The 11,283-nt window shown below is 32.0% G+C and overlaps 1 pseudogene; it reads left to right on the top strand.

Annotated features, from left to right (window-relative positions):
* The first annotated feature begins 250 nt into the window (after positions 1–250).
* Positions 251–11,283, top strand: part of LOC149567322 (uncharacterized) — a 117,069-nt pseudogene continuing 106,036 nt past the window's right edge.

Raw genomic sequence — 11,283 nt, 5'->3', positions numbered from 1 at the left:
GTAATTATCTACAATAACTAAGATTTTTTTTTTTTTAGTTTTAAAATTGTGTGTTCTTGACAAGAGACCAAACTTTTCTCTGTAATAATCACTGTACTGCTATCTAGATAGTTACTCTAACTCAACTTACTGGTTTTGATTTGGTTTATTTCTCTGTTTGAATTGTTTTGTTGAAATTTTGTTTGAATTATAGATTGGAATTAATTAATATTTTTTTAGGTGTTAACATTTATCATTTTTCCTTGTGCTAATGTCGAAGGAGAAGCCCACTCTTGGGTAAGTCATTCATATTTCTATAATATCATCATTTGTTAACTTTTGAGATAAGTTTTTTTTATCAAATTTTAACTAACTAAATCACTAATATTGGAACTAAATTAGTAAAATTTGTTTTTTATATGTTATATTTGACTTTAATATATTTTTTATTAGATTAATATGTATTTATGTTGTTATGTTGTTATGTTGTACTTATGCACGATCTTTTTAACAGTTGTCTCAAGTGAGTCCACTGTAAATGTAACGCCCCGCCAAGGGATCCAAAAGAATTAACCTAAATTTTTACTAAGTTTTCCAAACATTTTTTTTTAAAAAATCATGAAAGATAAACCATTCACATCAAACACATAGTAGTGGAAGTAATAACATGCAATCAACTAAAGCATACATAACATGTTACATTCCTTAAGGATCCCAAGATGTTGAATCACATTTAATCTTAATGAATACTAAGTCTAACAACTACCACATCTACATGAAAGAACAATGAAAAGTCTAATGTCCATAATATACATTTGTTCCAAATGCCTCTTGGCAATTAAATTCGGAATACTCAATCATCCACTGTACATGTCACAGGGTATGAAAAGCTTAAAAGATTAAACATATGTAAAAATAAAGATACATCATCCTCATCAAATCCATGATACAAGTACAATAAAGTAAATGAAACTATTAACATCCATGATACATCCATCCATCAATAAAGATATAACAACCATCGTAAAAGATAACCATCCATCACAAACACAATTATCTAAGTGTGGGGTTCCTCCCAACCATCAATAGCATCATTAGACCATCGTGGGCCCAAGCCATCCCCCGCACGTAACATCCCAAGTCATCGAAGAGATCATTAGCATTATCATAGTAGGGATGTCACTCCTAAAACATACTACATCATATGCATAAAGAAATCTAACATGCAAGAATAAAGCATAAGATGATCCTACAAAGTAGATAACATCATCTATCACATGCTAATCATCAATATAGAGAAACATACTAGTAAATAACATCCATCATAAGATCTATGAATAGAATGAAGGTAAATACCACAAAGAATGCTCCAACCATAGTGACTACAAATGGATCTCAAATGGTAAGAGTGAAAAAGCACTACCACCCGACCACATGGAACCTAAATGGACCACTCCCACTATGTTGAGGAGATAGTCTCAAGTCCCAAATAGGATATCAAATCATATAACACAAGATAAAAAACCACATAACACAAGATAACAAATCACATAACACAAGTACTCTCTAAGTCCAGGAATCCTAGATGTACACTAACTCAAGGTTCTAACACAGAACGACATCTAATTCTTAGAGGCAAACAAAGACACATAGGAAACCTACTATGTAAGTAGGAAAGTGTCATTACATGAATCACGCTAGAGTTACCCTGGTAGTCTCTCAATAGACCTTAGCCCCCTAGTGATCCCTATGCGGCCACTAGTATCCTCTCATACTAACGAGGCATACTACAAAATGCAAGGTTGCAACCAAGCGTTCTCTCTACTCCCTTCCTAGTTTGTACTAGCACTCGAGGCATGTGCAAGAGCATACAATTATCTTATTAGGTTCATTTTAATCCCCATTTAGTGTAAATGTTTTCACTTATTAAAACAACTTACAATGAGTTACCCTGGTAGCCACTTAGGGCCCTGGCCCCCATTGCAAGCCACTTTCTGACACTACAAGTAGATAACCTACCCTAGGCTCATGAAATCATAAATCACAAAATCACCTCAATCCTATACAAGTGACTAAAAAAATACCAAAGGATAATAAAAAATAAGAACATCAAATCTCCATGAACAACTGAAAAGCATCCATTGATAATCATGACCACAACAGTTCTCTATTGGTAACTGAAGGTATCAATGATAATCACAATATCCATAAGTTCTCGACGAGCAACCGGAATAAGTCACAAAGTAATACTGATCGAAGACCCCAAAATGGTCAAGTCAAAACATGTCACAACATGACATCATCAAGATCAAAATGAACACTTCAGTCCCATCAAGGCGACTAGAAAGTAATCCAAGTATAACTGATCGATGACTCAAAAATTGTTAAGTCAAGTATCTCAAATACATACACCTCAGCTTCACACATGAAGACTGTAAAGCAATAAAAATCAGTAAATACAAACATCTCACAGAGCATACAATCACATTACCATGGTTGGGTTTTAAAAAGATCGAGATCACCATCAACATGACATCGCAAACACATAACTCCCAAGCCTCTGGTAGACGTCCTAACTGGTCAACACTCTAGGACCACCCAAACCCCAAACATGGATAGCATAAAGAACAAGATAAAAACACATATTTTAGTTTGCTTTCGGAATCACATGGTTAAGCCAAATATGAGGTTTCAATTTTTGTTTCAAGTATACTTCAAGTGTATAAGATTCTTTGTTTAATCTCCAAGTCAACCCATTTATCTTTTCGGATAAAACATAGAATTATCCCTCCATTAGTTTAAAACAATTTTCTGAAATAGTCAAAAGATAATTATTTACTTATTTAAATCATTAAACTAATTCCCATTGACTTTTAATAAAATTATTGCATTATTTTACTAAAATCAATGTTACTAATAATTAAATGAAACTCTCTTAATTCCAAGAGCATCTCCCATTATTCAAATCATAAGAATAATACTTATCAACTTTCAAATAATTAGTTTACAATTTCCTTAAAACACTTCAAGGACAAACATTTATTTAAAATAATCTTCATTGATTTTAAGTAAAATCAATCTCATTAATAATTCAATTATTTAATTCTACTAAACACTTATTAACATCTCTTTTCTTTTAATTTTCCCTCATTTAAAAATCCATTTACTAAAATTGACTAATAATTAATTAGACTCCTTCTACTATTAACTAATCTTAATTAAATTAAATTTAATTAGATTAGTTAATACATCATATAAAACTAATGCATAATAATAAGATTCTATTTTAATTCGAACCCAAACCCAAATCAATTTCCAAATCTTGATTCTACTAAGGGAAGATTGCAATAATATTTTTAATTCCCATAACTAGATGGAACAATATGCATGCCCAAATTCCAAATTACAAAATTAAAGATTCATTCATAGAGAATTATTTAGACACACATAACAGACACGATGAAGATAGGAAGAGAAAGAGCATAGTAAAATATGTGAAATAATCACGAGTGCCTACCTAGACACTACTACTAATTTGCTACGCCCCAGAAAATTATAGAGAAGCTCCTCCTCTTAGAACCTTCTCCTTTCTAAAAATTCCTTCCTTCTCCAACATTCGCAATTCCTCCAAGAACCGAAACCCCCCCCCCAAGTGACTAGGAGTGCTTGTAGAAGCATATGAGGATGTCCATGTGCACTAGGAGAGCCTGTATATAAAGGCCTCTAAGATGCGTCTAGAATGTGTCTAGAAAGAATTAGGAGATAAGCATGACAACTAAGCACATATCTTCCATGATAAGAAGATGAACATGATGAGGTGTCTAGAATGTTGTAGACACCATGTGCTCAAATAATGTGCTAACTCCTAAGTGTAGACAACACGTGCATAATTAGAGTGCAAACTCCTGCGTTGTCAACATGACAACTCGCAAGAGTTCACATACTCCTATGTGAATAAATATTAAAATAATGCACATTACTTAATTAATTAAATTACTTTATTTAATATTCACTTGAATCTTTTTTTAAAATTAATTTATTAATTTTAAATCTCATGCACTCACTTTATTAAAGCCACTTGTTTTATCTTAATATATTTTAATCACATGCACGCATCATGCGATCTAGAATCTTTTAATAATTTTAATATCTTTACCACTTTTAAATTTATTTTCGAAACTTAATTGATAAAATATTTATTAACTTAAATAATAATATTATTTAGCATTTATTTAAAAATGAACTCTAAATATATTATTATTAAATTAAATAAATATTATCACATTCCAAATTTAAACTTATAACTTTCATCTCCAAATTTAATTCTTTTATTTAATTAATTTCCCAATTGATAAAATAAAATAAAATATTAAAATACCATAATAATTTTCTATTTAATTAAATCTTTTAATTAGACTTAATTAGTAGAAAATACCCCAAAGATTCATAAAGTAAAATACAAAAACCCATCATAGCAAAACACATACAAAATCAAATTAAGGGGTTAATATCATGAATTATGTCATCCAATGCATTCGAAGGGTACTCAACTCAGATACTTGTCCTAATTTTTAATTAGGACAAATGGCTTAAAAGTTGGGATTTGGATTTGAGAATTTATCTTAGGGTATGCTCATCCTAGCAATTCAGGGAAGTCGATACCCAGTACTTGCAACTTGCATAAAATCCACACATGTACAAGCATAATATATACTAAGCTAAATAGGAAATGGCAGGAAGTGGTGCATCATGTAGATCTTGACTAGCAGGTGACTACGACTCCCTTCCTTAACCACATCAGAAATGCCATACATAAAGAAAACAAGCACAAACACCATACACATGCAAGTATGGGGTAAGTATCCATAAGAAAACACATATGATAATAAATCATCTAACTAATCCTCATTAATAACTACAAACACTGTAATATTCATCATACATACATGAAATATATAGTACCAAGTAATCTCATCATGTAATAAACTGAATGTAAAAACAATATCTGATAATCTCAAAATAATGTCACTAATAATTATCAACATAAAACTGTCCTAAAAGGGTTTGGCAATGATAGCAAAATGTAACATAGGGGCAGGCACTACAGTAAACTTTTTAGGAACCAAAATAAAAGAATCTAATCATAGAAAGTGCATAAGGAACCATGCTTTTATGTTTGTGTATATATGAAATTTTGTAAACGTATATAGCTCATGATTCCTTGATATGATTGACTAATTGGTGACTACTTATCTAGTTTCCCTTTTCCCACTGGGCATCATCTAATTTTAATTATTTGACAAGTTTACTTCGTAATTGTTCTTTTTGGGATTCCTTTTCAATAGTGCACAAATTAAGACCCACCAAAAGAATATTGGAGCTCCTTTAGACTTGAAACATTTGTGTATGTAGTAATACAAATCTACCTTGAGCATGACCATGACTTGGTATGTGTTGGGACATGTAGTGTTGAAACTTATTCTATATGGTTGATTGAAACTAATAACAAAAATTGTAATTAGATAACATCAAGCTTCATTGATAGAAAGAATTTGTAGGCATATTCAGTCATTTTTAGATTTTGAATTGTGATTTGAGATAAATGGCAAGATATGGTGACACTTTTTCCGAGGTTTGGAATTTTTTTAAGCTTAATATGCCACTTTGTTTGTTTGAGTTATTATTTATTACTTAGATGGAAACTATTTTTTATTCTTTATGACAATATTTTTTTTTTTTCAATTTTTTTTTATGGTGAAAGCTTAGGGTTGACATTATTTGAAAGCTATAGAAATTCAATTCTTTATTTATAGTCCATTATCAGTTCTTTTTGCATATTAACCTTCTATACAGTGCGGTGGAATAAATTTCTCTTTAGGATGGTAGTTCACTTTTATTATTTTGATGTAGAAACTAAAGAGTTGGTTTTCCCTTGTGGAAACTCACTGAATATGCTTCTGCTGAAGTTATATTTGTCACCTTCTTTTCCCTTATTAATTAGATTATGGGTCATTCAATTTTTATTATAAGATTTACTCTTATGCTTAAAGCTTTTCAAAAATTCAATTTTTTCATAAAATATTTTTTTCATGATTAACTACCACAAAATCATTATTTATCACATGGATAAGAAATTTAATTAGCACACAACCATATTTCTAGTTTATGGTTCAACCATGCACTTATACAATCTATTTGTGCACAAAAATTAAGAGTTTATACATAGGTTTTCTTTTCTAGTTTTCTTTTGACAATATTTATCTGAATCCTTTTTTTTTTAACTAAACTTAATATTACCTCACATATACTTGATCAAATTTTATTTTAAAAAAAAATCTTTTAATATTTTAGTTTGGTGATTGGTTCACTTATTGCTTTACATAATAATTATTAAGTATTTGATATATCTCATTGTAACTACACTTTAATGTAAACATGTATGAATATTTTTTAGGTGGTATTCACAAGAGATCACACACAATCTGGAACCATAAATCTTGGAGAATGTGGTCAGCATACCTTTGCTATTTTCAATTGTCAACCTTCAAGGCAAAATATTTTTCCATTTGTTCTTTACATACTAGAAGATACTACGTAGGAGACATTTTCTTTTCAAGAATCTTGAAAATGTTATGTGAAAGTTCTTGTAGTCAACTTGAACTGTTCGAAGAAAATGAAAGAAAAATCTTGCAATTTTCACTCTACTCACCTTTTCTCAAAAATTGTCAAGATTGCCACCAAAAACTATTTTCCAACCTTGTTAGGATTACCACAAACAAATATAACAATTACATGCAAAAATAACCAATATCAAAAAATAATAAATCACACAGAAGAGAACACAAGACACTCATATTTAAGGTGGTTCACTCAATCTCTAGGTTACGTCCATCAAACAATGAGTCCAATATTATTATTATCTAGTTATTACAACCTTATTACAATCTGTAATCCTTTACAACTCAATACCACCACAAGAAGCAATTATCGCATCACACCTTATGAAATCCCTAATCCTAAGACATTTTATACAAGTATTTTTTCTACTTTAGGGTTAAAATTAGTTACAACATGTCAGCCCAAAAAATGTCAACAAAATATCCAAAAAATATATATCAGTTGCTCCACCCCTAAACCCCCAATAGTTGTGGCCTATCGACTACGGTTGTATTGGGGGCTGCAACCCTCAAATCCCTACTCGAGGCCTGGCCTGACCCCAAATATCATCAAGGAATAATGGGGTTTGTACATTACTTCCCTTATCAGTCACCGCAAACTAACACTCTCCCACTTAAGGACTGATCATACTCCACACTAGACAACAATCTCCCACTTGGAGACTGATTTTGTAGCAATGGTGCTACTCCATAAGGCTTCCACTAGAACATCAAATCACCCTAAACTTGGTTGTTCTTTTATTCTATTCAATCTAGAAGACCAATTGAAGTTGAAGAGGAGTTTGACTTATCCCTTATCGCTATCTTTGTAAACATATCTATTGGATTGTCATCTGTATGTATCTTGTCCAACTTTAGATGTCCATCATCCTAAATTGATCGAATGAAATGGTACCACAACTGTATGTGTTTTGTCTTTGAATGTAAAGCATAATTCTTTGCATGATGAATGACACTCTGGCTACCTCTAAATAAATAATTATCCCTTTGTAGGTGTCCCAATTCTTCCAGGAAGAATTGAAGCCAAGTCATCTCCTTAGATGCCTCTATAGAAGCAACATGCTCTGCCTCTACAGTGGAAAAAGCATTCACTTCTGTAATTGAGAAACCTAACTCACTACCACCCCACAAATAGTAAATACACAACCTGTAGTACTTTTCCTAGTATTAATATCCCCTACCAAATATGAGTCAACATAGCCTTGTAAGTCAGTAGTAGAGCCCCGAAAGTGTAAACACTTACTACATGTGCAATATTTGGCCTTGTGCATATCATATCATACATCAAGCTTCTTATAGTTGAAGCATAAGGTACCTTGGACATCTTATCCTCCTCTTCTTGTGTACTTGAACACATTTTCTTAGTCAATTTCAAATGACCAGGTAAAGGTGTGTTGACAACTTTAGTATTCTCCAGAAAGAGATGTTGCAACACCTTCTCAATATAATTAGCTTGAGATAAAGTCAATTTTCTATTTTTCCTATCTTTGCAAATCTTCATACCAAAGATTTTTTTTTTTGCCCCCAAATCCTTCATAGCAAATGAATGTGCTAATTGTTATTTTAACCCCTTAATGCGATCCATGCTAGACCCATCTACAAGCATATCATTAACATATAAACATAAAATAATGTAGTTGTCATCATCCAACCTCTTAAGAAAAACACTATGATCTGAATGACACCTACTGTATCCATGCTCGTGCATAAAACTATCAAATTTTAGATACCATTGCCGAGGTGCTTGCTTTAAGCCATATAAATGTTTTTGCAATCTGCACACTACATACTCTTGATCTTTAACCTCAAATCCCTATGGTTGTGTCATATATATCTCTTCATCCAAATCACCATGAAGACATATTATTTTGACATCAAGATGTTCCAAATGCAAATCTTCAGTAGCCATAATACTTAAAACAATGCGAATAGAAGTGATTTTAACAACAGGAGAGAATATCTCATTAAAATCAATACCCTTTTTCTATGTAAATCCTTTTACAACTAACCCAACTGTAAATATTTTCTTACCTCCATCCTCTTCTTTCAACCTATAAACCCATTTATTCTGTAAAGCCATTTTACCTTTAGGAAACTTACATAAATCTCAAGTCTTATTCTACAACGAGGAGTCCATTTCTTCTATCATCACAAACTCCCACTAAATCTTAGTATCTACTTGCACAACTTCATCATAACATTCAGGTTCACTAGCACCAGTTAGTAAAATAGAGTACAAAGAGGGACAAAATATTTTTGGAGGTCTACTTAGCCTTGTCGATCATCTGACATTCACTAACATGCATGGTATTTGTTGTTGCAGTTGTTGTAGAGCATGAGGGAGTGCTAGAACATCATCTTTTGGATTATCATCTAGCACTACATAATCATTTTCTTTCTTCTCATGTTGTTGCTACATATCTTTGTACAACACTTTCTCATTGAATGTGACATCCCTACTTCTTACAATTTTACAATTTTCAAAATTCCAAAGCCTATAACCAAAATCAACAATCCATATCTAAAAAATACACATTTCTTTGGCTTCGCTTCCAAATTGGTTCTATTTTTAGAATCTATATGTGCAAAAGCTTCACAACTAAAGGTTTTGAGAAAAGAATAACTCACCTTATTGCTAGTTCATGCTTCCTCTAGAATACTACAACCCAAAGGAATAAAGGAACCTCTATTAATCAAATATACAGTAATATTGAAAACTTCTACCCACATGTTTAAGGGCAGCCTAGCATGTAACCTCATTCTCCTTGCATACTCCATTATTGTCTTGTTCATGTATTCAACCACTCCATTTTCCTATGAAGTCCTTGGAACAATTTTATGTCTACAAATACCATTAGTGGACAATAATCTTCAAATTCATGACTGCAATACTCACCACCATTATCAAATCTGAGACATTTTAATCTCTTACTAATCTCATTTTCAACCAAGCATTTCCATTTCTTAAAAAGTTTGAAATACGTCATATTTTTGTCTAAGGAAATAAACCCATACTTTTCTAGTTGCATAACCAATAAATGTAACATAATAATGGGAGCCACAAAGGGAAGATACCTAAGCTGGTCCCCATACATTTGTATACACAAGCTCTAATTTTTCATTTTTCTTTTCCTTCCCACTCTTCACAAAACCCACTCTCTTTTGTTTTCCATACATGCAACTTTCACAGAAATCCATATTGATACATTTCAAACCTGGATAGACTTTCTTTGAATGAAATAATTTCATACCTTTCTCACTCATGTGCCCAAGTTTTTAGTGGCATAGCGTTGTATCAAAATCTACAACAAGTGTTTGTTCTCCCTACTCAATTATAGCAATTATTCTCGAACAATCATTTTCTTTGAAACAATTAAAGTAGAAGGAATAGTATGACCCATACAAAGATATAAGGTGCCTACTTTCACACCTTTTGCTGCTACAAGGAAACCTTATGAAACCTTCCAATTTTTATCATTAAAAGTAACTACACAACTCTCATCACGGAGTTGCCTTGCTAAAATTAAATTCCTACTCAGCCTTGGAACATGTCTTACCTCATGTAGTAGCTAGTTATTCCTATTCTGCAACTTAATCTTAACTTTTTCTTGTCCAAAAATATGATAGGGTTCATTATCCACCAAATAAACAAGCCAAAAATCCCCTTGGACATAATCAATAAAATAACTTCTATGGATTGTAGCATGAAATGAAGCCCCAGAATCTAAAACCCAAGAATCATCAACACTTTCTAAAGAATCATCAACACTTTCTTCTTTCGAAAGAAAGAAGAAAAACATCCTCTTCAAATTTGTTGCTTACCACATTTGCCTCTTTGTTTCCATTTTGTTTGTCTCCTTCATTGTTCTTTTTAGTCCAACAATCTTTCTTCTTATTCCCTTGTTTTCCATAGTACCAACAATCTCTTGGTCCTCTGGATTGAGACTTCTTCCCCTTTGATTTTCCTCTTGATTTCCCATGATTTCTAGAATTACTTCCTCTCTTAGTCGATTTGCCTCTACTTTGTGCATTCAAAGCACTTCCTGATGTAGATCAACCTGAGATTTTTCTACAAGTTTCCTCACTAAAAATAAAACCTATCACACCATCAAATTTTAGGGTATTAGATCCAGAAATAAAATTACTCATATCCATTACCAAGCCATTCTAGCTTTTAGGCAAAGAACACAAAATCAAGAGAGCCCTAATTTGTTCATCAAAATTGGCATTCACAGAAGATAACTAGCTGGTAATCTTATTAAAACTCATTTAAATGATCTACAATAGATCCACCTTCTATCATCTTTATGTTAAATAAATGCTTCATGAGAAATACCTTATTTGAAGTGAAGGGCTTTTTATAGAACTTTGTTAGGGTTTGCATCAAATCTTTCATTGTCTTTGCTTTTGTAATGTTAAATGTCACCAATGGTGCTAGTCATAATCAAATGCTTTCAAGTACTTTTTTGTCTAAAATCTCGTAGTACTCTTTGGTCATAGTTCCCTATTTCTTGACTTTTCCTTCCAATGGCTTCCATAAATCCTTCTAATAAAGATAGTCCTGCATTTTTATTTTCTATAACTAAGAGTTTTTCCCATTAAACTCCTCAACCTTTAGCTTACCCTC

The sequence above is a fragment of the Cupressus sempervirens genome, chromosome 3, assembly GCF_028749045.1.
Source record: "Cupressus sempervirens isolate cs-2001-9-10 chromosome 3, ASM2874904v1, whole genome shotgun sequence".
NCBI classification, from domain to species: Eukaryota; Viridiplantae; Streptophyta; class Pinopsida; order Cupressales; family Cupressaceae; genus Cupressus; species Cupressus sempervirens.
The sequence above is the reverse complement of the archived record's forward strand: the minus strand, read 5'-3'. Positions and strand labels throughout refer to the sequence as shown.